The sequence below is a fragment of the Oncorhynchus masou genome, chromosome 14 (assembly GCF_036934945.1).
Source record: "Oncorhynchus masou masou isolate Uvic2021 chromosome 14, UVic_Omas_1.1, whole genome shotgun sequence".
NCBI lineage: Eukaryota > Metazoa > Chordata > Actinopteri > Salmoniformes > Salmonidae > Oncorhynchus > Oncorhynchus masou.
The window spans coordinates 1808991-1836031 of NC_088225.1; the positions used below are offsets into that span (position 1 = coordinate 1808991).

At 42.5% G+C, this 27041-nt stretch overlaps 1 protein-coding gene and 1 pseudogene across 6 annotated transcripts in view; both read right to left on the minus strand.

Annotated features, from left to right (window-relative positions):
* The window catches only part of LOC135553942 (microtubule-associated protein tau-like), a 47481-nt gene extending 37075 nt beyond the window's left edge, over positions 1-10406 (minus strand). For all 6 annotated transcript variants that reach the window (XM_064985897.1, XM_064985894.1, XM_064985896.1 and 3 more), the window contains exon 1: positions 10259-10406. The gene's annotated coding sequence lies outside the window, so the exon portion shown is untranslated. The remainder of the gene's footprint in view (positions 1-10258) is intronic.
* Positions 10407-14928: 4522 nt separating this feature from the next.
* On the minus strand, positions 14929-20853 carry LOC135553652 (myosin light chain 4-like; annotated as a pseudogene).
* Between the last annotated feature and the right edge of the window lie 6188 nt (positions 20854-27041).

A 27041-nucleotide genomic window follows, 5' to 3' on the forward strand; every position in this document is an offset into this window, starting at 1 on the left:
CCTCTCTGTCTCTAACGGCGTTGGTGTGGACCATGAACATTGGTCTCATTCTACAGACGTGTCGGTGGAAGCAAGGAAAGCACTGGGTGCCTCGGAGGCCAGGCCAGGGCAGAGCAGGCAATCTATAGGCAGCTCTCTGCAGCACAGCGCTCTTTGCTCAGCGCAGCATGATGAGAGAGAGTATGAGGAAGAGAGAGAGGGAGGGGGGGAAGTAAAAGAGAGAAAGAGTGAGAAAGAGAGCTGGTGCTGCCGACTTCCTCTGGAAACATCAGTATCTTTTTATTTTATTTTTTATTTCACCTTTAATTAACCAGGTAGGCTAGTTGAGAACAAGTTCTCATTGACAACTGCGACCTGGCCAAGATAAAACATAGCACTGTGAACAGACAGCAACACAGAGTTACACATGGAGTAAACAATAAACAAGTCCATTTTTTTACATTAAAAACAGAGTCTATATACATTGTGTGCAAAAGGCATGAGGAGGTAGGCGAATAATTACAATTTAGCAGATTAACACTGGATTGATAAATGATCAGATGGTCATGTGCAGGTAGAGATACTGGTGTGCAAAAGAGCAGAAAAGTAAATAAATAAAAACAGTATGGAGATGAGGTAGGTAATTTGGGTGGGCTATTTACCGATGGACTATGTACAACTGCATCGGTTAGCTGCTCAGATAGCAGATGTTTAAAGTTGGTGAGGGAGATAAAAGTCTCCAACTTCAACGATTTTTGCAATTCGTTCCAGTCACAGGCAGCAGAGAACTGGAAGGAAAGGCGGCCGAATGAGGTGTTGGCTTTAGGGATGATCAGTGAGATACACCTGCTGGAGCGCGTGCTACGGGTGGGTGTTGCCATCATGACCAGTGAACTGAGATAAGGCGGAGCTTTATCTAGCATGGACTTGTAGATGACCTGGAGCCAGTGGGTTTGGCGACGAATATGTAGCGAGGGCCAGCCGACTAGAGCGTATAGGTCGCAGTGGTGGGTGGTATAAGGTGCTTTAGTAACAAAGCGGATGGCACTGTAATGAACTGCATCCAGTTTGCTGAGTAGAGTATTGGAAGCCATTTTGTAGATGACATCGCCGAAGTCAAGGATCGGTACGATAGTCAGTTTTACTAGGGTAAGATTGGCGGCGTGAGTGAAGGAGGCTTTGTTGCGAAATAGAAAGCCGATTCTAGATTTGATTTTGGATTGGGATGTTTGATAGGAGTCTGGAAGGAGAGTTTACAGTCTAGCCAGACACCTAGGTACTTATAGATGTCCACATATTCAAGGTCGGAACCATCCAGGGTGGTGATGCTAGTCGGGCGTGCGGGTGCAGGCAGCGAACGGTTGAAAAGCATGCATTTGGTTTTTACTAGCGTTTAAGAGCAGTTGGAGGCCACGGAAGGAGTGTTGTATGGCATTGAAACTCATTTGGAGGTTAGATAGCACAGTGTCCAAGGAAAGGCCAGAAGTATACCGAATGGTGTCGTCTGCGTAGAGGTGGATCAGGGAATCGCCCGCAGCAAGAGCAACATCATTGATATATACAGAGAAAAGAGTCGGCCCGAGAATTGAACCCTTTGGCACCCCCATAGAGACCGCCAGAGGACCGGGCAACATGCCCTCCGATTTGACACACTGAACTCTGTCTGCAAAGTAGTTGGAGAACCAGGCAAGGCAGTCATTAGAAAAACCGAGGCTACTGATTCTGCCGATAAGAATATGGTGATTGACAGAGTCGAAAGCCTTGGCCAGGTCGATGAAGACGGCTGCACAGTACTGTCTTTTATCAATGGCGGTTATTATGATATCGTTTAGTACCTTTAGCGTGGCTGAGGCAGCTTTCCAGTTCTTGGGGATCTCAGATGATATGAAAGAGAGGTTGACAGGCTGGTAATAGGGGTTGCGACAATGGCGGCGGATAGTTTCAGAAATAGAGGGTCCAGATTGTCAAGCCCAGCTGATTTGTACGGGTCCATGTTTTGCAGCTCCTTCAGAACGTCTGCTATCTGGATTTGGGTAAAGGGAAGGCTTGAGCGAGTAGCTGCAGGGGGGGGGTGGAGCTGTTGGCCGAGGTTGGAGTAGCCAGGAGGAAGGCATGGCCAGCCGTTGAGAAATGCTTGTTGCAGTTTCCGATTATCACGGATTTATCGGTGGTGACCGTGTTACCTAGCCTCAGTGCATTGGGCAGCTGGGAGGAGGTGCTCTTGTTCTCCATGGACTTTACAGTGTCCCAGAACTTTTTGGAGTTAGAGCTACAGGATGCAAATTTCTGGTTGAAAATGCTGGCCTTTGCTTTCCTGATTGTCTGCGTGTATTGGTTCCTGACTTCCCTGAACAGTTGCATATCGCGGGGACTATTCGATGCTGTTGCAGTCCGCCACAGAATGTTTTTGTGCTGGTCGCGGGCAGTCAGGTCTGGAATGAACCAGGGGCTATATCGGTTCTTAGTTCTGCATTTTTTGAACGGAGCATTATCTAAGATGGTGAAGAAGTTACTTTTAAAGAATGACCAGGCATCCTCAACTGACGGGATGAGGTCAATATCCTTCCAGGATACCCGGGCCAGGTCGATTAGAAAGGCCTGCTCGCAGAAGTGTTTTAGGGAGCGTTTGACAGTGATTAGGGGTGGTCGTTTGACTGCGGACCCGGAATCGCTGAGATCCTGATTGAAGACAGCGGAGGTGTATTTGGAGGGCCAGTTGGTCAGGATAACATCTATGAGAGTGCCCTTGCTTACAGATTTAGGGTTGTAACTGGTGGGTTCCTTGATGATTTGTGTGAGATTGAGGGCATCTAGCTTAGATTGTAGGACTGCCAGGGTGTTAAGCATGTCCCAGTTTAGGTCACCTAACAGAACAAACTCTGAAGCTAGATGGGGGGCGATCAATTCACAAATGGTGAAGCTTCAATTCACAAAGGGCACAGCTGGGAGCTGAGGGAGGTCGGTAGCAGGCGGCAACAGTGAGAGACTTATTTCTGGAGAGATTCATTTTTAAAATTAGAAGTTCGAACTGTTTGGGTATGGACCTGGAAAGTATGACATTACTTTGCAGGCTCTCTCTGCAGTAGACTGCAACTCCTCCCCCTTGGGCAGTTCTATCTTGACGGAAAATGTTATAGTTGGGTATGGAAATCTCAGAATTTTTGATGGCCTTCCTAAGCCAGGATTCAGACACAGCAAGGACATCAGGGTGAGCAGAGTGTGCTAAAGCAGTGAGTAAAACAAACTTAGGGTGGAGGCTTCTGATGTTGACATGCATGAAACCAAGGCTTTTTCGATCACAGAAGTCAACAAATGAGGGTGCCTGGGGACATGCAGGGCCTGGGTTTACCTCCACATCACCCGCGGAACAGAGGAGGAGTAGAATGAGGGTGCGGCTAAAGGCTATCAAAACTGGTCGCCGAGAGCGTTGGGGACAAAGAATAAAAAGAGCAGATTTCTGGGCGTGGTAGAATATATATAGGGCGTAATGCGCAGACAGGGGTATGGTGGGGTGAGGGTACAGCGGAGGTAAGCCCAGGCACTGGGTGATGATAAGAGAGGTTGTATCTCTGGACATACTGGTTGTAATGCATGAGGTCACCGCATGTGTGGGAGGTGGGACATCTGTTACATCTGCTAGAAACATATCAGAGATGCTCTCCGAGTGCCACTGCAAATGGATATACAAACCGCTCATGCGTGCAGCATTAGGCTCCCACTCCTCAGAGCTAGAGAACCAGCTAGTCCCAAGGTTCAAAAATACATGAGAAACATTGACCTTGTTCCTGCCCAGACGCCCAGGTTTAGCCCAGTGCTGAATCAGGACTCATGGGTAGAGGTCGACCGATTAGGATTTTTCAACGGCGATACCGATTATTGAAGGACCACTATTGGATGTTCTTATAGGCACTTTAGTATTGCCAGTGTAACATTATAGCTTCCGTCCCTCTCCTCGCCCCTACCTGGGCTCGAACCTGGAACACATCGACAACAGCCACCCTCGAAGCATCGTACCCATCGCTCCACAAAAGCCAGAGCAAGGGAAACAACTACTCCAAGTCTCAGAGCGAGTGACGTCACCGATTGAAACGCTATTAGTGCACACCCCACTAACTAGCTAGCCATTTCACACCGGTTACACCAGCCTAATCTCGGGAGTTGATAGGCTTGAAGTCATAAACAGCTCAATGCTTGAAGCATTGCGAAGAGCTGCTGGCAAACGCACGAATGTGCTGTTTGAATGAATGCTTACGAGCCTGCTGCTGCCTTCCATCGCTCAGTCAGACTTCTCTATCAAATATCAAATCATAGACTTAACACACAGAAATACGAGCCTTTGGTCATTGATATAGTCGAATCCGGAAAATATCATTTTGAAAACAAAACGTTTATTCTTTCAGTGAAATACGGAACCGTTCAGTATTTTATCTAACGGGTGGCATCCCTAAGTCTAAATATTGCTGTTACATTGTACAACCTTCAATGTTATGTCATAATTATGTACAATTCTGGCAAATTAATTACAGTCTTTGTTAGGAATAAATGGACTTCACACAGTTCGCAATGAGCCAGGCAGCCCAAACTGCTGCTTATACCCTGACTGCTTGCACAGAATGCAAGAGAAGTGACACAATTTCCCTAATTGTAAGAAATTCATGTTAGCAGGAAATATTAACTAAATATGCAGGTTTAAAAATATATACTTCTGTATTGATTTAAAAGAAAGGCATTGATGTTTATGGTTAGGTTTGGTGCAATGACAGTGCTAAATCATCACCCGTTTGGCGAAGTAGGCTGTGATTCGATGAGAAATTAACAGGCACCGCATCGATTATATGCAACGCAGGACACTCTAGATAACTACACATGGTTGATAGTACTAGTTTAACTAGTGATTATGTGAAGATTGTTTTTTATAAAGATACGTTTAATGCTAGCTAGCAACTTACCTTGGCGTCCTGCTGCCCTCGCGTAACAGGTAGTCAGCCTGCCACGCAGGCTCCTCGTGGAGTGCAATGTAAGGCAGGTGGTTGGAGCATTGGACTAGTAACCGGGAGGTTGCAAAAACGAATCCCCAAGCTGACAAGGTAAAAATCTGTCGTTCTGCCTCTAAACAAGGCAGTTAACCCACCGTACCTAGGCCTTCATTGAAAATAAGAATGTGTTCTTAACTGACTTGCCTAGTTAGATAAATAAAATAAAAGATAAAATAAAAAATTGGCCAAATCGGTGTCCAAAAATACAGATATCTGATTGTTATGAAAACTTGAAAATCGGCCCTAATTAAATCGGCCATTATGATTAATCGGTCGACCTCTACTCATAGGTGTGTTTGATCCTACCGTTAGGAGATGTTCATCTCCTCAATGCACAAACGTGATAAGTGGTGATGGAGAATGAATACCGTCGAATAACATTAGGCCTAGTTCAGTATTTTCACTCAAAACAACTAAGAGGAAATAGGCTAGGCAGCCTAACATCCCAACAGGCAGAGTTTAACCACAACTCAAAGAATCAGCATGACAACGAAGCCAAGACATCCCAGATTAGTAGAGAGCCAGTCAAACCAAAGGAAGCTCATCTGGGCTCTCTCTCTTTGCAGTGCTGTGGCTCAGTGACCTTGCTACCTATACCATCCTTACACTACAGCACACTACAGTACAGTGGAGGCTGCTGAGGGGAGGACGGCTCATAATAATGGCTGGAATGGAGCGAACGGAATGGCATCAATCACATGGAAGCTGTGTTTGATACCATTACACTTAATCCGCTGCAGTCATTACAACAAGCCTGTTCTCCCACATTAAGGTGCCACCAACCTCCTGTGCTACAGTAGAGTATGTGTGGCCTTGAGATCTGACAGAGAGTCAGGACAAGACCTAGCATCTGCTCTGGAGATCACCTACCTGCATGAGGTATAGGTTCATTAATTAGGCTAAAGGTATCCTCAAGTACTTGAGTCAATATTATTGCTAGGTTTTTGTATTGCACATTAAATGCAGGCTAAAATGTATGTAGCCTATTCTTTCTCAAACGTTAGGTGAATCTATTGACTGTATAAATAAGGGTGGGCCTGCTTTTCCAGTTTGTTTATAGCTAGCACTACGGCTGGTTGATATGGTCAAAATCTCATATCCCGATATAAGACATTTCATATCCCGATAACGATACATATCACGATATAGCACATTTTCTGTAAATTCAATAAATAAATAGTTTAGATAAAATTACCACATGTAATTTTTTTAAATTATTATTTCTTATTACATTTTGAAATATACTCAACAAATAAAAGGTACTTACTCATATTTGATTATTTCCTTTTCCTTTTATTTCCTCCTTTTATTTTGAACCTTTGTGCAAATTTTCAACTAAGCATGTAACAAAATATAAAATAATGTATAAAATCTAAAATGGTAAATAGAAAACACGTAGTTGCAAACAAAATATATATCTATATATACATTATTATTATTTTTTATTTTTTTTGGGGGGGGGGGACTTGCCTGTTTTGCATGTTATTTTGGCATTAATGTGTCACATATCAATTTGCATTTGGTACCTTGGGTCAAGTGTTAGCACCAACTCACAAAACACCCGTTTCTCGACCGTTGTAAATTGGGGCTTTGTCTCTGCAGATGTTAAGTTGTAACGGCAGCTGTTATCTCCTTCCATCTTCGGGATTCTTTGCCATATGCTGTGCCGCGGTCAAAAGCCTCGTGCAACGTCTGAGTCGGGGGTTTGTTTTGAGCACGCAACTATACTTTTTGGGTTCTCATCCGTAGACTCTCTCCGTACTGTTTCACAAGATTCTTGCGTCGGTGGTAAAAGAGGTTAGTGGTGTTTGAGCCTGTTGTTCAGGACCGGCCTGCGGCATATTTTGCAGAGGACGGTTTTCTGGTCCGTGTCAGACTTTTCATACCCAAACCACGTCCATGCGACAGAAGTAACCCCTCTTTTAGGTACGATCTCCATGCTCTGTGTCACATTCGCTCTCCTCCATGTTTGTTTGTGTTGCAAATTTCCTTCCACACGGCATGTGTGGAAGAACGCAAAGCAACGTCCAATTGACGAAAAACATTGCCGTAAAGAGTGTGATTTGCGACACAGCGAAATAAACGATAGGGCATAATGTGAAAACGATAGACGTTTTTCATATCGTCACACAATATATATCGTCATATCGCCCAGCCCTAGCTAGCACATGCAAGTAATTCTGTATTTATATGCTAAGATGTCAGAGGCTCATGGCGCAGGAGAGTGAGAGTGGCCCTCAAAGAATGTCTGGCATTTACCTATATCCTGTACTGCAAATGTCCCAGAGGAAAAATAACAGCAACGTGGGATACTAATCCTATACGTAGGTACATCTTATAACAGAGTGCAAGAGAGAAGGCAAGGACATAGACAGCTTTGAAACCAAGTCCCTTAATCATGCCCTCAAAGGCAACCAACAGAGCTCGTAAGAGTTGCCAATCATGACATACTTGGTAACATTGGTCTCCTCTACAGCCAATGTCCTTTTAAGAATAATGGACTGGCGTGTTTGAGATTTCAGGTTTATTTCACGGTGCGAGCGATCACGTTACGTTAACAAGTCATGTCCTGTTCATCTGGCCAGGGGTTGAGTGTGAGAGACATCTGCTGGCATGGACCGCCGATGACTGCACAGAGGCATGTGTACAGCTGCTTGTGGCAGGGCAGGCAGACAGACAGCGTCCCAAATGGCACCCTATTCCCTACAGCTGGGGTCCAGCAGCAGCTTACGCCAGGCTATGCTAACGCACTCAGCATGGGTCTCCGAGACAACTCTTTGATTCATAGTGCACCCTGACATGTGTAGAAGTGCAGAAAGTAAGGAGTGCCTTGGCTAAATATTGGACCAATGCCAATTAGTGTTGGATAGGATCTCTTTTTCGTCATCCAATCACAATGATGCACTCTAGTTTTGTGCACATTGTTTATATAAAGAGTTATGCGATTGTCAATTTAGTTTAGTCTTTAATCTTAACTTGAAAATGAACCCTAAAAGCATTGTTACTGGGGCTACGTTGTAGAACTAGGGCTAACTGAATTATGGTCCCTGCATCTGATCCCATTCAGTGAGGTCAAAATGGATGAGTGCAGATGTAAATTCCCTGCCAAGAACACAGAACAACAAATCACCGCCATAAATTAGGGGCATAATTTAATCATAGTATATAGTATGACTATCATACTACACTGCAGTAGCATGTAGCCTGCAGACCAGCTCATCCAATTAGGCTTTAGACATGTTTTACAGAGCTCCCTAATTGGGCGGTCCAATCAAATTATGCATGCAAATTTGAAAACTAAAAGGTTTGTCAGAGAGCAGAGGGCCATTTGTCAGCATTTTTTTGTATAAAAAAAAAACATAAAATGATGGCTAGGAATAAACCTTATTTTCTTAAGTCAGGCTATATCCCAATACTAATGAGCATAGAATACAATGTTAATGAAAATTAGATCTAGTTCTCGAAGTGTTACTCAAACAGGACAACATAATTTCTACAGATTTCCAACGTATGAGATCAGGGAAGAACATTTCTTACAGCATTCTCCAGGACACATTTAACAAGATGGGCGTGGAGGAGGAATTGGATAGGAGAGTGATGGAGATAAGCCTTTGTCCCTCGATATTCCTTTGAAATGGACTCTGCCTATGATTTTCGACCTCGAGCAAAAATAGTCGAGGGATAATGGAGAGTTGATTCATCTAACAAATGTACAGACCTATCGGCAAGTAGCGAAATCGGAGTGAGATCATGCTTGCTCATCTCTCACTGCAACTCAAAGCACAAGAGCTATGAAATAATGCGGAGCGGAGCGAGAATGAGGCGTGTCTGCAACATAGAAAACACCGACAAAAAAAACGCCATCATGTTATGGCTCAGTTTGGCAAAAATAGACCTCAATATGAAAATTACAAGTGTGCTGAATAATATCGAAATAGTACGAGAAAAAAGTGTATCGATGATACAGTGAATCGATTTGTTTCAGACAAAGCACCACATGGCAAGGGCACGCGGAATGCATCTCCTCAAAAATTAGATTGGACTTTGATTCAAGATGTGGAGGCCTACATTTTTCTAACAAATTGGCTTAAAAATAATACCCGGCCTACTACTTGATTACAAAGTTGCAATAGCAATACTTTACATCGCATGCATCACTGGAAAGGGAGGTGCGGCAGCGCACGACCAAACCATTACAAATCATTCCTGAAATATGAATAATTAGCTAGGTAGTTAGCAAATGAGGTAATACGCAGGTGAAATAACATTTCACAGTCTACTTTTGGATTTCTATAGTGGGACAGCAAGTAACTACAGCCAGGCAAGCCACTGGCAATAAGTGACTTGGTGATAAGGTGCAAGTGGTGAGCTGATAAGCCAACATCAGCACCACTGACAGCGGAAAGCACAGCTGCGGAAATCCAATTTCATAGGCGCCAGAGGCAATGCTACTGCCTATGATTCAGCACAAAAATCAAACTGACACACAAGTGTCGATGTAGCTATGAAAGTTTGCTACCGTCTGTACATGGATCAAAACATATACTATATAAAAGCTTCTTTTTTTAACTATCCTGTAAGGAACACTGTGTAATTTCTTATTTCAGTTCTCAAGCAAGACAAGCTACCCAAAGTAAAGACAGGCCCCAAGTAAGGAAAACAGAAGGGCACCACTATCTTAAAATCATAGCTAAAAATCCGTGGCCATAATAATTGGCGAGTTTAGATAGCTAACGCTCAGCTAATAGGTTTGGTAGCTAGCTAGATCATTTGTAGCTTGCAAGCTAAGTTACACACCTTGGCTACATCAATTAGCTAGCTTAGCCTCAGTTTACGCATCATGACAACTGTCATATTTTAATAACGAATGTAAAAGTCAAAATATATAACATTAAAAACTACAAAGTGCGTGTTCATGGACAAATCCATTTAGCCACTTCTGATCCAATTATCCACATGGCTTGTTTGGGGCTCCTGCCTGGTGCGATGAATTTGCTTGCCAAGGCAAGACAGTACCAAGGCCCGACCTCTCCTCACACCCAGACCTACAGTAGGCAACGGAAGAAAAAAAGGATACGCTCGGTGCCTCAAAGCTACATGACAAGCATGAATGGCGCTTTTGTTTTGCCCCGGGAAAAAAAGCCAACTGCTCGAATTCTTCATCATTCGAAGACACCTAGGACCAATGACTTGCGGAATGTACTAGGTTTGCTATAAATAGATAAAGCGTCTTTCTCTCTTACCTGTGTGGCAGACAGTTATTGTCTCTCCAGCTGCAGTCACTCAGTGGACACCCGACAGAGACGAGTAGTTCGCTAGGCGGCCTTAAGGGGAGGAGGGCGCCAGAGTACAGACAGATTGTTCTGAAATTCTTCCTGAGCGTTCTGCACTGATGCTTGGAATTAAAGAGGGTTGTGTCTAGGTAAGCCCGACACTGATCTCAGAGGAGGCTGGTGGGAGGAGCTATAGGAGGACGGGCTCATTGTAATGGCTGGAATGGAATTCATGAAACGGAGTCAAACATGTGGTTTCCGTATGTTTGATGTGTTTTATGCCTTTTCCATTTATTCAACTCCAGTCATTTCAATGAGCCCATCCTCCTATAGCTCCTCCCACCAGCCCCCTCTGTCTGATCTGTTGATAAGATGGTGTTAGAAGATAATGACATTAAAACTAGTTTAGCTGATACAAACAAATTGCAGGTCTTCAGAGATGATCTACAATGCTTACCCAACCGAATGACACAATGGTAGACCTAACTTGTTAAATAGCCTTCTGCCCTATGTAATAGGTGACAGACACAATTCTTACCAATAGGCCACCTTTTGTTATTTTCTCACATTAAACCAATGTCTCGTCTAATCTAATATATTTGAATTTCCATTCCTCTAGGCCTGGCTTAGTGTCAATTTACCAATGATTATATAAGAATTACTGTAAAATCTGCTTAGAGGGATCTGGAGTAGCAATACCCCCCTTGCCATAAAACCTGTGGCTGGGGTATAGCAAGGGAAGCACTGTGCTTGCCATTGTTAGCGACCTCTAAACATCTATAGTCCTTTACTGCTCTGGCAGACTGACTGATCTAACACTCCTCCATACTAAACCAACCATAGAGGGCAGTAATTGGTTACAATGGTGTAATTACGTGTAACTCGACTACACACACGTACAGTGTATGGAATATCATTTGTTTCCTTATGGAACCAATGGAATAGTCCCCAAAGTGTAAACCCCAAGCTAAATCAAGCACACCTCAAGTTTATTACATTAACATATTTGGCATATTTCACCCTAGGTCTGGTATGTTTATCAGGAGATAGAGCCTCCTAGAAACACATACTGATATTTTGCAAAGCACGGGTTTGCATGTGTAATGCATGTTGCATACAGAGTGTTGCCAGAAAGCATGGCATTGTGTCATCCATTTTATAGACAAAGTCTTAACCATGAGGCAGGGTTGAGGTTAGCCCCTGGAGTTGCTTAGCAACCAGACCACTCAAGAAAAAGCATGCATTTTATTCTGCAGTTAGGGACAAAGGAGGGAGAGGGTGAGAAAGAGGCAGATGGTACACGTCTGAAATTATTATGGTGTGTTTGGTCTGCATTTTATTGTAGGTGATTTGACATTGTTCCTTATTTTAAACTGAAAACGATATATAACAATTGGTCTTAACATACCCTGAAATAAATCTTAATATTTTACTACTGATTAAGGTCTTTCAAAGCCAAACACAATAAGATAAATCCCATCTGCAGTTATGTGGTTATGCCATATAGCTTTGCATAATAGTGTGTAGGCTATGGTATGGCACTGTTCATTTAATTGCCAAATTAGTGTAAGTAAGTAGCCTTGCATTAGCCTTGGCTGTTTCTATAGCGTGAGGCAGCTTGGACAAGACACTATATCACAGGGTCAATATACTGTAGGTGTAAGAAGACAGAATATGTCAGTGTGTTCTAGTTTGGTTTTAGGCAGGTGAGACAGATTTATGTTAGATTTCAACTAAAGGCAGTCAAGTAGAAACAGAGAAAAAGCTCCTTGATTTTTTTTGCCACAGGGTGGCATTCTTTCTCTGGATAACATCCCCCAGCACAGACTTACTCAATGCGCACAAAACAGTATGCTCTTTCAATGACATCAACTGACCAGGTTAATCCAGGTGAAAGCCATAATCCCTTATTGATGTCAGCTGTTAAATCCAAGAAGGATGTTTACAATTGAGACATGGGTTGTGTGTGTGCCATTCAGAGGGTGAATGGGCAAGACAACAGATTTAAGTGCCATTGAAACAGGGTATTGTAGTAGGTGCCAGGTGCATCGATTTATCAACAGTTTATCAGTTTATCAAGAATGGTCCACTGGTGGCAATGGGAAACTTTTTTTTTTGCGGTGTCCTACCTCTGTTGAAATCTCTTCAAACTGGAGTAAAACAGATGGTGATAAGTATTTTACAACCCACCGGTGATAGTAAACCCTGTGCCTGGGGCTCCTGGACAATATACAGATAGATATGGAAAAGCATGCAATGCTCTTAGAGGACCACTTGACTGTCTTTTTGGAAACCCAAACTGCCTATATGGAGTTAGGAGGATATGCTCATGACTATCTTGGGGTGGCAAGCTGGTCCAGTGGTTAGAGTGTTGGACTAGTAACCGCAAGGTTGGAAGTTCAAATCCCCAAGCTGACAAGGTACAAATCTGTCGTTCTACCCCTGAACAGGCAGTTCATATAGAATAAGACTCTGTTCTTAACTGACTTAAATTAAGTAAGAGTTTTCTTGTCTTTGGCCCAGCACCTGACTCTTAATGGTTATGAGGCTGTTCATGTACACAAACCTTGTCGTGGTAAAGGAAGGTGTTGCAAGTGGTGTACAAAGGATGAGAGAGATGGACATCTTCATTAACCTGAACCATTTTTCTGTGCAATGTGTCAGAGTGGGGCTGTCCCATGTGTAAGGATGAGGAATGTGCCTAATTGATATGCGTACTATCAAGGGATATAACCATGTCATCAATGATTAAGGATTATAATCATGCATTTACTGTAACTTTTGATAATTGATAAATTAATGTACTAAACAACATACAGTTGTAGAGTATTCATATAGTATTTTGTGTGGTTTACCACAGTTACATGCATTGATGCATACTAACCATAGTGTATTAGTGACACTCAATACTTTGCACTAGCATTAACCAGGTAGGCAAGTTGAGAACAAGTTCTCATTTACAATTGCGACCTGGCCAAAATAAAGCAAAGCAGGTCGACACATACAACAACACAGAGTTACACACGGAGTAAAACAAACATACAGTCAATAATACAGTAGAAACAAGTCTATATACGATGTGAGGAAATGAGGTGTGATAAGAGAGGTAAAGGCAACAATAAAATGCCATGATGGCAAAGTAAATACAATATAGCAAGTAAAACACTGGAATACAGGAAGGTTACCCTCCTACCCTCCCTCCAGACTTGTGTTGTCACAGACCCCTCCTCTCCCCTCCCTCTCCAGATTCCTCTTGTATGCAATGGGTAAAGACAAGAGATGTCAGTATGCACATCTTACTCACACACTATGACATATTATCTAACCCTACATGTAACAAAGAGAAAACAACAGCTGATGTGGATTAGCTACTGTCATGTGAAAAAAGGCCAAAAATGGTGTCTCATCATGATCAACAGGTGATGGGTGGAGGGAGGCAGACAGACAGGATGTTTAATGAGAAGTTAGATCATGAAAACATATTTGTTGTTTAAGGAAAATGTGTGTGTGTGTGTGTCAGCTTTTACGATTCTGCGTCTACAGGGCTGGGCATCCTTATACTTGAGTGTTAAGCTGGACGGTACAACAGTCCCTAAGCTCCAGCTTAGGTCAACAGCAGCTGCACCCAATGGCTCTGGCATCACTCACTGAATAGGGAGAGCTCTTAATAGTTGTCTCATCCTCTGTGTATAGGGTCAGATCCTCTCAATCCTCCAAATCAGTCCATCTTACCAGCAAAGCTAGGGATTTTCCAATTATTGTTAATTTACTTTAACTTACAGTAGCTACACCCTTCAACTGTTCTGGTGCCAGTTCGCATTACCATTGAGGCAATAATCAGTTTGGTTCATGGTTTCAGTGTTATGAATTGTGCTTAGTTTAAATTAGGTCCCATAACATACGACTGAATTTATGTAGATACAAAGTAATTGTTTCTATTTAATGTTCAACCAGTAGAAAACAGTTACTTAGCAACATAATAGGCTGTTCTCCCTCCCGCCCTCTAAATCCTCATCCCTCACAGATATGGAGTTAACAAACAGAAGCACAGTTGTCACTCACCTGTTTGGAATGTCATCACGTCATTGCTCCATTAGCTAGTCTAAATATGCGTATGTGACAGACGCAGGCTTTTGACATGTGAAACCTAAAAATGCGCTAGAGACCCATTACGTAATGGATTTCAATGGGACCACCAAAGGAGGAGAGGATCTCCCCCACTTTAGGGATTACACCGCACTCCTATTTCAAAGGAAGTGCACACCATATAGGACATAGTTACCATCTCTCAATATTGTCACTTTGCAATAGTCACTCAACCACACCATGGAAATAAAGATTAACATTGCTTTGGACTTAGATGTTTGACCCTGAACATTTATTTCCATTGTCAAAAAACGTTGTGACACACACATCCGCTCACACACACATAGACAGAATGAGTCACACACATTGAGGACAAAGATTTGAACAAAAGGGGAGAGGAACAAAGGAAAGATTCAGGTCAGTGACATCTTGAATTCTGCAACAGAGAGAGACGCCTGTCATTAACATCAGTTCAAACATTTTGATGCAGGACTCAGGGTGCAGGCAAAAAGGTCATGTACTTTAGGGTTAAAACGCTGTACTCACTTGATCATTCACCCAGCCATGATGTGTTTCACAAAGGCTGAAATAGAGCGATAGAAACAGAAAATGTATTAACAATAGGTGCCCACAGCACACTGCATAAAGTAGTCTATTGCCGCACCTTCGTAGTTAATGCAGCCATTGCCGTCTTCTTGTCCTTCCATCACTACCTCGACCTCTTTCTCTGTCATCTTCTCTATCTGTAGGTGTAACAGAGGGGTGTGAGACATTTCAAATGGTGTTAAACAATCCTCAGACACATGCCTTTTGGAAAAAACACACTAATTTCAAGTGATCATACGGTACCAGTCAAAAGTTTGGACACAACTACTGTGCCTTGAAGGTTTTTTCTTTATTTTTACTATTTTCTAAATTGTAGAATAATAGTGAAGATATCAACACTATGAAATAACACATATGGAATCATGTAGTAACCAAAAAAGTGTAAAACAAAGATTTTAGATTCTTCAAAGTTGCCACCTTTTTCTTGTTGACAGCTTTGCACACGCTTGGCATTCTCCCAACCAGCTTCACCTGGAATGCTTTTCAAACCGTCTTGAAGGAGTTCCCACAAATGCTGAGCACTCAACCATCTCAATTGGGTTGAGGTCGGGTGATGCCACACTCCACCACTCTCCTTCTTGGTCAAATAGCCCTAACACAGCCTGGAGGTGTGTTGGGTCATTGTCCTGTTGAAAAACAAATGATAGTCCCACAAAGCTCAAACCACATGGGATGGTGTAGAAGCCATGCTGGTTAAGTGTGCCTTGAATTCTAAATAAATCACAGACAGTGTCACCAGCAAAGCATCCTCACACCATCACACCTCCTCCTCCTCCATGATTCACGGTGGGAACCACACATGTGGAGATCATTCATTCACCTACTCTGCGTCTCACAAAGACACAGGAGTTGGAACCAAAAACCTCCAAATTGGACAGATTTCCACCGGTCTTATGTCTATTGCTCGTGTTTCTTGGCCCAAGAAAGTCTCTTCTTATTATTGGTGTCCTTTAGTAGTGGTTTCTTTGCAGCAATTCAACCATGAAGGCCTGATTCACACAGTCTCCTCTGAACAGTTGATTTTGAGATGTGTTACTTGAAAATGTGAAGCATTTGTTTGGGCTGCAATTTCTGAGGCTGGTAGCTCTATGAACTTATCCTCTACAGCAGAGGTAACTCTGGGTCTTCGTTTCCTGTGGCGGTCCTCGTGAGAGCCAGTTTCATCATAGTGCTTGATGGTTTTTGCGACTGCACTTGAAGAAACTTTCAAAATTCTTTACATTTTCCAGATTGACTGACCTTCATGTCTTAAAACAATGATGGACTGTCATTTCTCTTGTCTTATTTGAGCTATTCTTGCCATAATATGGACTTGGTCTTTTAAATAATAGGGGTATCTTCTGTATACCACCCTTGCCTTGTTACAACACAACTGATTGGCTCAAACGCATTAAGAAGGAAATCAATTCCACAAATTAACTTTTAAGAAGGCACACCTGTTAATTGAAATGCATTCCAGGTGACTACCTCATGAAGCTGGTTGAGAGAATGTTTCACATGTGATTTCACATAAGGACATGTGATCACGTGTACTTATGTGATAATGTGACAATATGTAAAAGAAACATGTGATTACGTGAAACTACACATGAAAACATTTCAGCACATGTGAAAACATGATCTCACGTAAAATACATGTGACAACACAGGGATGCAACATTACAACGTCTGATACCATGAAACTACATGTAAAACTGCAAATTAGATTTTCACATGAAAAGTTTTTCAAATGTGAAAATGGGTTGTTAACATGTAAACTCTACATTTAATACAAGTGAATAACTGGTAGCTGAACTTATATGTGTCTTTTTTAACCAATGACAACATGAATCCATTTGACATGATTACTTTGTACTGACTTTTCAAAATGACCCCACCTGGGATTTGAACTCAGAACCTCTGGATTTAGGTTATGCTGATCTTTTTCGCCACGAAGTCTATAACCTGCTCAGAACTTCAGCAATTAGAGAGTTTTCTGTATAGTCTAATGTTGGTGCAACATATTATTTTGTGTTAATGTTACTCCTCTATCACTATGATAAATATAATAGTTTTTCTTGAGTGTATTTTTAACGTGTATTTTTAACGATTTACTTTGAAGTCCAAAGTGTAGGAATACAGGTGAAGTCAGTTATTGACACAGAAATTGTGGCATAGCAAGAAGATCTGAATGCTGTGAACCAAGAGGTTGAGTTCAAATCCCAGGTGAGGACATGTTGAATAATAAATCCACATGTGAAAGATTATGTGATGATGTGAAATTTCACATGTGAAATAAAATGTTACATGTGAAATCATGTGGTTTTTCCATAAGGGAAGACAAACCCCAAACCAATCCTCCTTTCAGAAACCCTTAGAGGTTTCACATTACCTTCATAGAGCATACATTACACATCTATAATCACATCATAAACATGAGATTATAGCTACATAGAATATGGGTACTAACCAAGAGTTGCGAGTGTGTGATGCAACTCGGCGCCCATGACGGTGCTGTTACTCTCCTTGTCAAAGACACGCAGTCCTTCCACAAAGTCCTCAAAGGTACCCAGGTTTTTGGACTTGAAGATGTGCTGGAACATTGGTATGAAGGTCTCAAAGCCAATCAGCTTGGTGTTCATTTCTATAGTGGCACGGTGAGCAAGGGAAGGAGTTCCTTTCAATGAAACCAACCCAACCCATCAACATACAAGCCTCTACAGAGTTCAAGGTAAATAAAGAGATAATGGAAAGATGGCGTCTTAAGCAATGGTGTGGCCATGCACATGTTCAAAGGCTGGAGTCATTGTCCAAAGGCAGATTTATAACCAGTGACCACTTCTACTATACAGTGTAGAAGTGGCCGCCAAACATACCTGCCAAACATACCCTCGTTAACTGACTATCCTACCGATCCTCGACTTTGGCGATGTCGTTTACAAAATAGCCTCCAACACTTTACTCAGCAAACTGGATGCAGTCTATCACAGTGCCATCCGTTTTGTCACCAAAGCCCCATATACCACACACCGCTGCGACCTGTATGCTCTTGTCGGCTGGCCCTCGCTACATATTCATCGACAGACCCACTGGCTCCAGGTCATCTATAAGTCTTTGCTAGGTAAAGCTCTGCCTTATCTCAGCTCACTGGTCACCATAACAACACCCACCCATAGCACATGCTCCAGCAGGTATATCTCACTGGTCATCCCCAAAGCCAACACCTCCTTTGGCCACCTTTCCTTCCAGTTCTCTGCTGCCAATGACTGGAACGAATGACAAAAATCTCTGAAGTTGGAGACATATCTCCCTCACTAACTTTAAACATCAGCTATCTGAGCAGCTAACCGATCACTGCAGCTGTGCACAGCCCATCTGTAAATAGCCCATCCAATCTACCTACCTCATACCCATATTGTTTTGTTTACTTTTTTGCTCTTGGGTTTCCCTAGGACTCTCAAGACCTCTTCGATGGATGGGTTCTGGCCCAGCGCCCTCATCACGTCACCACACTGGGCGTAAGAGATCTTCATCTCGCTTTTGGGGGTCCTGTCGAAAAACATGAAGGCCCCGTTGAACTCTGGGGAAGCACACAGATCATTAGGGTTAGCTGGGGAAACTAGCAAGCCATCAACAGGTCAGGTCATCCAATAAACTTTCCCCATAACAAATAGTAAAATTGACCTCAAAAGATGTTGGATTTTTAAAGCAAGATCAGTTTACCATCAATTTGGTCTGCAGTGAACTCAATCTGAAATAGAAAAAAAGAACACTTCAATAGTGGGAATATTGCTACTGGTTTTGCCCAGCTCAACACTGTAAGCACATTTTAGCAATTCTACAGTGAATGATGAGGTGCATCCAAGGCGTGTATGTACATGACATGAGGGGAGTTCTTTGAAGACCTATAAGGCAGCTGTGGACACCCCATTTGTGTCTGTAAAGTTTTGTAGGATGTGTACTGCTACGCCAACAAGTCTTTGAGCGTACGGTGAAGGCCAGTTTGCCAATGCCAAAGGAACAGAAAATATAAAAAAATATGTCATTGATTAGGAACGCTTATAATATACTTTGATGTACCTCCTACATAACCTCATTCAGATGTTATCTTCAACAATCAATCACAGTTCAAATGTATTCATAAAGCCTTTTCTACATCAGCCAATGTCACAAAGTGCTGTACAGAAACCCAGCCTAAAACCCCAAGCAGCAAGCAATGCAGATGTAGAAACACTGTGGCTAGGAAAAACTGCCTAGAAAGGCAGGAACATAGGAAGAAACCTAGAGAGGAACCAGGCTTTGAGGGGTGGCCAGTCCTCTTCTGCCTGTGCCGGTTGGAGATTATAACAGTATATGGCCAAGATGTTCAAAAGTTCATAGATGACCAGCAGGGTCAAATAATAATAATCACAGTGGTTGTAGAGGGTGCAACAGGTCAGCACCTCAGGAGTAAATGTCAGTTGGCTTTTTATAGCTGATCATTCAGAGTTAGAGACAGCAGCTGAGATAGAGTGAGAGAGTCGAAAACAGCAGGTCCGGGACAAGGTAGAACGTCTAGTGAACAGGTGTTCCATAGCCGCAGGTAGAACAGTTGAAGGTAGAACAGTTGAACAGCAGCATGACCAGGTGGACTGGGGACAGCAAGGAGTCATCAGGCCAGGTAGTCCTGAGGCATGATAAATACTCCAGATATAACAGACTGACCATAGCCCTCGACACAAACTATTGCAGCACAAATACTGGATGCTGAGATAGGAGGGGTCGTGAGACACTGTGGCCCTGTCCGACAATACCCTCGGACAGGGCCAAACAGGCAGGATATAACCCCGTTCACTTTGCCAAAGCACAGCCCCCACACCACTAGAAGGTTATCTTCAACCACCAATTTACTACCCTGAGACAAGGCCAAGTATAGCCCACGAGTATCTCCCCCATGGCACAAACATGAGGGTGGGCGTCAAACCTGGACAGGAAGATCACGTCAGTGACTCAACCCACTCAAGTGACGCACCCCTCCTAGGGACAGGATGGAAGAACACCAGTAAGCCAGTGACTCATCCCCCGTAATAGGGTTAGAGGCAGAGAATCCCAGTGGAAAGAGGGGGTCCGGCCAGGCAGAGACAGCAAGGGCGGTTCGTCGATCCAATGCCTTTCTGTTCACCTTCACACCCCTGGGCCAGACTACATTCAATCATAGGACCTACGGAAGAGATGAGTCTTCAATAAAGACTTAAAGGTGGAGACCGAGTCTACGTCTCTCACATGGATAGGCAGACCATTCCATAATAATGGAGCTCTGTAGGAGAAAGCCCTGCCTCCAGCTGTTTGCTTAGAAATTCTAGAGACAGTAAGGAGGCCTGCGTCTTGTGACCGTAGCGTACGTGTAGGTATGTACGGCAGGACCAAATCGGAGCGATAGGTGACGCAAGCCCATGTAATGCTGTACAAAGCAGAGATGGTTTAATGATCTGAACATAACTAAGCTGAAATGTGAAATTATTTTCAGAGGATAGCCACGCCAAGAAATGTTGCCAATAGAACTTTGCCAACTAATACAACAATGGGTTTTTTCACAAGGCAAATTCCTCAACTTTTGACAGACATCCCTGTACAACTAACACAGCACTAACTCGTCAGCTAAGGATAGCATCCCCTTCTTTCATACTTACAGTCATAGGTTCTACTACAAACACAGGTGGATGTGAGGAGATGGCAGCAAAGACTCACAGAGAGGTTAGACCATACAATTACAACATGCATTCTATTTCTACGAGTTGGACACTCACCGCAATGCTTTTGGGGACAAATTCGGGCTCCCTGGGCTCCTCTGGCTCCAGAGCTGGTGGGTTCAATTTTGCCGCCTCCTTCTTCGGCTCGGGCTTCTTGGGGGCCATTGTCCTGGACGGGGGAGTGTGTAAGCGAGAGTGTGTGTGTGTCGAGGTGGAGGCTGAGAGAGGACCATCTCTAGAAGAGTTATATACCCAGCTTTGGGGTCCCCACTGAGACAGAAGGGTTGGATTAGCCCACATGGGCCAGGATCGCATTCTATGGAAGGGTAAAAAGACAGTCTTGAGGATAGAACTTCACAAGACTTCCCTGAAGAACCTGTGGCATGGAATTCATCTTCGCAGTCATCTACATGGCTACTAAGACATAAACAGGGTTTCCTGTCTCATAATGGCCAATATTATCAGAACTCGGGTCCCAGTCAACGCGTAACTATTTAGCACATCAGTTGTGACATGTCGGGTTAAGGACTTTGGTGGGTAATAAGTATTATTTCCCTCTCAGTATGTTTGTCCGGTATGGAGGGGCAGTGGCTTAGCTACACTTAGAGAAGCAGGACATTACTCAAGGGAGTATGGAGGAAGGGGTCTTTTTTAAAGATGTTTAAACTATCTTCCTCTCTTAACTTAGTTGCCCACAACTCCCAATAGAGAGAGAGAGAGAGAGAGAGAGAGACGGGGGGAGAGGCCTGATGGGACTGTTTGGAGTTGGAGAGGGGGAAGAATTGTGGGAGGGCAGATGCAGAGTCTGAACAGCTGACTAAGGACAAAGGAGGGGAGACACTGATGATGAGGGAAGGAATGGCCTGACCGTTGGTGTGCTCAGTGAACTGAAATGAACTGACTGAGCTCTTGGCCTGGTAGGCACCGAAGCATAAACATTTGAATGATCTAAACTCTACAGTTACAGTAAATACACAGTAAATATTTTGACTCTCATAACGTACTGTGTTACACAGTGTTTTGTCATGTCTTTGAATAATAAAATGCGCTGTAGGCTTATATGGGTCTTGGTGCGCTGTAGGCTTATATGGGTCTTGGTGCACTGTAGGCTTATATGGGTCCTGGTGCGCTGTAGGCATATATGGGATGCTCTCAATGGTGCATCTGTAGACATCCGTGAGGGTCTTAGGGGCCAAGCCGAATTTATTCAGCTTCAAAGAACTTATCATAAGATATCACCTGTCTTATAATTGTAAATAAACATGAAATATTGGCACTATTTAATATAACTGATGACAGAGAATTTTCTCCCTAACATTGCTGAGTGATGCAGAGATGCCATTCAAACTTGTTACAACTTCAGCTTGAGCTTTAAGCATATTGTGATTCTGTCTGTCTGTTGTAGCTATAACTTTAGCGGTTGAGACTTGGCAGTAAGGGGCAGCCGGTTGATGACAGTTGATCCTCTCAGTCCGAGAAAGTAACAAAGCAACAAATTCCTCTCTGTCCTTACGGTGAACAGGGATCCTTAACTAAATGTCAAATCAAATCAAATCAAATTTTATGTCACATACACATGGTTAGCAGATGTTAATGCGAGTGTAGCGAAATGCTTGTGCTTCTAGTTCCGACAATGCAGTAATAACCAACAAGTAATCTAACTAACAATTCCTAATCTACTGTCTTATACACAGTATATATTTACATTTATTTACACTGGTGAGAGAGTTACATAACTTTAAATTACGCAAAATGGGTGGGGACTATGTACAATAGTAATAGTGACGTTATAAAATGTATTTGCGCATGTACATGAAAAAAGTGTTATTCACATTTATTGTTATGTTTATGCTAAGGAACCGGACGTAAAATCTATTCATGAGGACACTTTTGCTTTTGGATCATGGCATATGTTTGTGAAACTATATGGGCATATTTACAGAATGAGTTTATTTAAAAGTTGCATTCTATGTTTGCATAGCACGTCTTTTGTTTGTGACTCACGACTTACAGTTGATGTCGGAAGTTTACATAGAGTTTAGCCAAATACATTTAAACTCAGTTTTCACAATTCCTGACATTTAATCCGCATAAAATTTCACTGTCTTAGGTCATTTAGGATCACCACTTCATTTTAATAATGTGAAATGTCTAACCAATAATGATAATAATAATAGTAGAGAGAATGATTTATTTTAGCTTTTATTTCTTTCATCACATTCCCAGTGGGTCAGAAGTTTACATACACTCACTCTAGGACTTGGTAGCATTGCCTTTAAATTGTTTAACTTGGGTCAAACGTTTCAGGTTGCCTTCCACAAGCTTCCCACAACAAGTTGAGTGAATTTTGGCCCATTCCTCCTGACAGAACTGGTGTAACTGAGTCAGGTTTGTAGGCCTCCTTGCTCACACATGCGTTTTCAGTTCCGCCCACAAATGTAGGACTGAGGTCAGGGCTTTGTGATTGCCAATTCAATACCTTGACTTTGTTGTCCTTGAGCCATTTTGCCATAACTTATGAAGTATGCTTGGGGTCATTGTCCATTTGGAAGACCCATTTGCGACCAAGCTTTAACGTCCTGGCTGATGTCTTGAGATGTTGCTTCAATATATCCACATAGTTTTCCCTCCCCATGATTCCATCTATTTGTGAAGTGCACCAGTCCCTCCTGCAGCAAAGCAACCCCACAACATGATGCTGCCACCCTTGTGCTTCACGGTTGGGATGGTGTTCTTCAGGCTTGCAAGCCTCCCCCTTTTTCCTCCAAACATAACAATGGTCATTATGGCCAAACAGTTCTACTTTTGTTTAATCAGAAAAGAGAACATTTCTCCAAAAAGTATGATATCTGTCTCCATGTGCAGTTGCAAACCTTAGTCTGGCTTTTTTTATGGCAGTTTTGGAGCAGTGGCTTCTTCCTTGCTGAGCGACCTTTCAGGTTATGTCAATATAGGACTCGTTTTACTGTGGATATAGATACTTTTGTACCTGTTTTCTCCAGCATCTTCACAAGGTCCTTTGCTGTTGCTCTGGGATTGATTTGCACCTTCAGCACCAAAGTATGTTCATCTCTAGGTGTAACGGTTTTCTTGTGGTGAAAGAGAGGCAGACCAAAACGCAGCGTGGTGGTTATTCATGGTTCTTTAATATAGACACTATACATGAATGAACTAACAAAACAAGAAATGTGAAAAAACCAAAACAGCCCTATCTGGTGCAAACACAGAGACAGGAACAATCACCCACAAAACCCAACACCAAACAGGCTACCTAAATATGGTTCCCAATCAGAGACAATGACTAACACCTGCCTCCGATTGAGAACCATATCAGGCCAAACGTCGAAATAGACAAACTAGACATGTAACATAGAATGCCCACTCAAATCACACCCTGACCAAACTAAACATAGAAACATACAAAGCAAACTATGGTCAGGGTGTGACACTAGGAGACAGAACGTGTCTCCTTCCTGAGCGGTATGACGGCTGCGTGGTCCCATGCTGTTTACACTTGCGTACTATTGTTTGTACAGATGAATGTGGTACCTTCAGGTGTTTGGAAATTGTTCCCAAGGATGAACCAGACTTGTGGAAGTCTAAAATGTTTTTTTTTCTGAGGTCTTTGTTGATTTCTTTTGATTTTCCCATAATGTCAAGCAAATAGACACTGAGTTTGAAGGTAGGCCTTGAAATACATCCACAGGTACACCTCCAATTGAAGCAAATGATGTCAATTACCTATCAGAAGCTTCTAAAGCCATGACATTATTATCTGGAAATTTCCAAGCTGTTTAAAGACACAGTCAACTTAGTGTATGTAAACTTTTGACTTCAACTGTACATATTTTAAACATTTTGATAGAAATGTAGCATTCTCCTACCATTCGAACTATTAGCTCCTCTCTCTATACCCCAACCAGTGGCTTCTCATGACCGTTGTACGTTAGCTATAACGTTAGCGGTCGAGACTTGGCAGTAAGAGGCAGCCTGTTATGACAGTTGATCCTTACACATGCTGACCAGACCGGTTGCGCTCATGTTGATTTTGTCCACCCAAACCAGACACCATCAGGACACTCAGGTTGAAATATCAAAACAAACGCTGTTATCATGTTATCCAGAGCATTGGTGACTGTAAACCGTGCTGCTGGCAACAATGTAATTACGTTTTTTTTGCCGACATTTACTGACACCGGCCATATTCAACCCGTGTTGAGCGTTCGTAAATTCATCAGTTACTCTGCGCTCTGGCACACTCAGAAGAGAGTGCCCTGAAATCAGAGTAGTTAGCCAGAGTGAATTTACGAACGCTCCCAACTCACGCCCTGACCAAAATAAAATAGAGACATAAAAAGAAACTATAAGGTCAGGACGTGACACCTAGAGTCTCAGCTCTAAACCCATGCATTGTTCAGGGCTGCGTTGATTCCATTATTAACGTGATTATTTTATTAAAGCAATACATTTCAAAGACAAAAATAATTTCCACTCCCACTCCCATGCCCCCGGCCCAAAAGGCTGTGTTCTTGCCATCTGGTGGAAAATCCAACAGGCTTTGAGTTCCCCCTTTGGAGAGAATGTGAAGGTCTTGGAATCCCCATTCACTGTCCAAGCAATCAGGTTTGTAGATTATAACTAGTCTGTTATCTAGAATGACATTACTCAATACAGTGTTATTGTGGCAGCTTTGATGGACAGGGGGACAGCATCACTCTGATAACTGACCTCTAACCTTTATGGTGAGAGAGACTATAGTTTACTTTTATACCTACTGTTTTCTCTGTGGTATGCTCATGTTAGAGGATTGAGAAAGATTATGTGGTCTTGCTGTACACAGCTGATTCTAAATTGAGTCACTTAAGTCCACCAAGTGCATAGAAACTAGAAAGTATGCTACCAGTAGAGTGTTCATAGTAACTATAAACTCCCGTCACCCCATGTGTTAGGGTCAGTGTTATACATGTCCTTGGGAAGTCACTACCCTAAACCCTAATGTTAACACCTACCCTTATCCTTAACCATAACCCTTAATCATGGTAGCATCCACATTCACGTAGAATGTTTAGAAACATATTTTATTCTTATTTACAATAAAACTGACTCTAATTAACCTGAAACACAACCAAAACAAACAGCAAATGCATCCAACAGGTTTGTAGATTCACAAGCTTAATGTAATAATTGCATGCTAGGAATATAGGACCAAATACTAAACGTTTGACTACTTTAATACACATATAAGTGAATTTGTCCAATACTTTTGGTCCCCTAAAATGGGGGGGATGTACAAAAAGTGCTGAAATTTCTAAATGGTTCACCCGATATAGAGGAAAATACCTTCAAATGAAGCTGATAGTCTGCACTTTATCCTCCATAGTCATTATCATTTCATTCAAAGAGGTGGAGTACAGAGCCAAAACAAACAAAACAAATTGTCACTGTCCCTGTACTTTTGGAGCTCACTGTATTTGTACAACTCAAAGATCTTCAAGTACAACGTACAGGTTCTGGCAAAATAAAGGAAACACTTGAGTAAATGAGGGATACAAAGTATATATTGCAAGCAGGTGCTCCACACAGGTGTGGTTCATGAGTTAATTAAACAAACAATTAACATCCCATCATGATTAGGCCCATGTATAAAAATGTGTGTCTGTATGTCTGTCTGTCTGTCTGTCACCAGATTTCAATCCATTTGAACATTTATGGAATTTCTCATAGAAGAATGGTGTCGCATCCCTCCAATAGTTACAGACACTAAGTAAAATATATGCCAAGGCACATTGAAGCTGTTCTGGAGGCTCGTGGTGGCCCAACACCCTATTAAGACATTTATGTTGGCGCTTTCGTTTTTGGACTGAACATCTTTCATCACAAGGGGGTGCTGTAGACCAATATTTCACATTGATTAATGGTTTGTTTCTACCCTCCAGGTGGGAGGCTGCTGTGTGAGGATCGATAAGAAACTCAACATTCTGTCATTCATTTTGTATGAGATGTTAATTGGAGTAAAGGTTCAAGGAAAGTGATGCCTGGAAGAAGCATTTTCCAGCACCTTGGAGAGCACTGCATCTGTGAGGAACAGTGTTACCCAGTTATAGAGCAAATCTGGAGTAACCTTGGTCTCAGACTGCTTACTAACTAGATCCCTTGAAGTGACATAATTATTTTAATAATACAAAATAAAACAGGTGAAACAAATATTCATGCATAAACCTGAATATCACTGAATCTGGTTTTGTTGCATTGTTATCAGGGCATCACTGAAACCAGTTGTATTTGTTGAAATACAACAATGTCTCGTTTTGCAAACGCCTGTCACCTATGGAACTATTCCCTCTCATACAGAA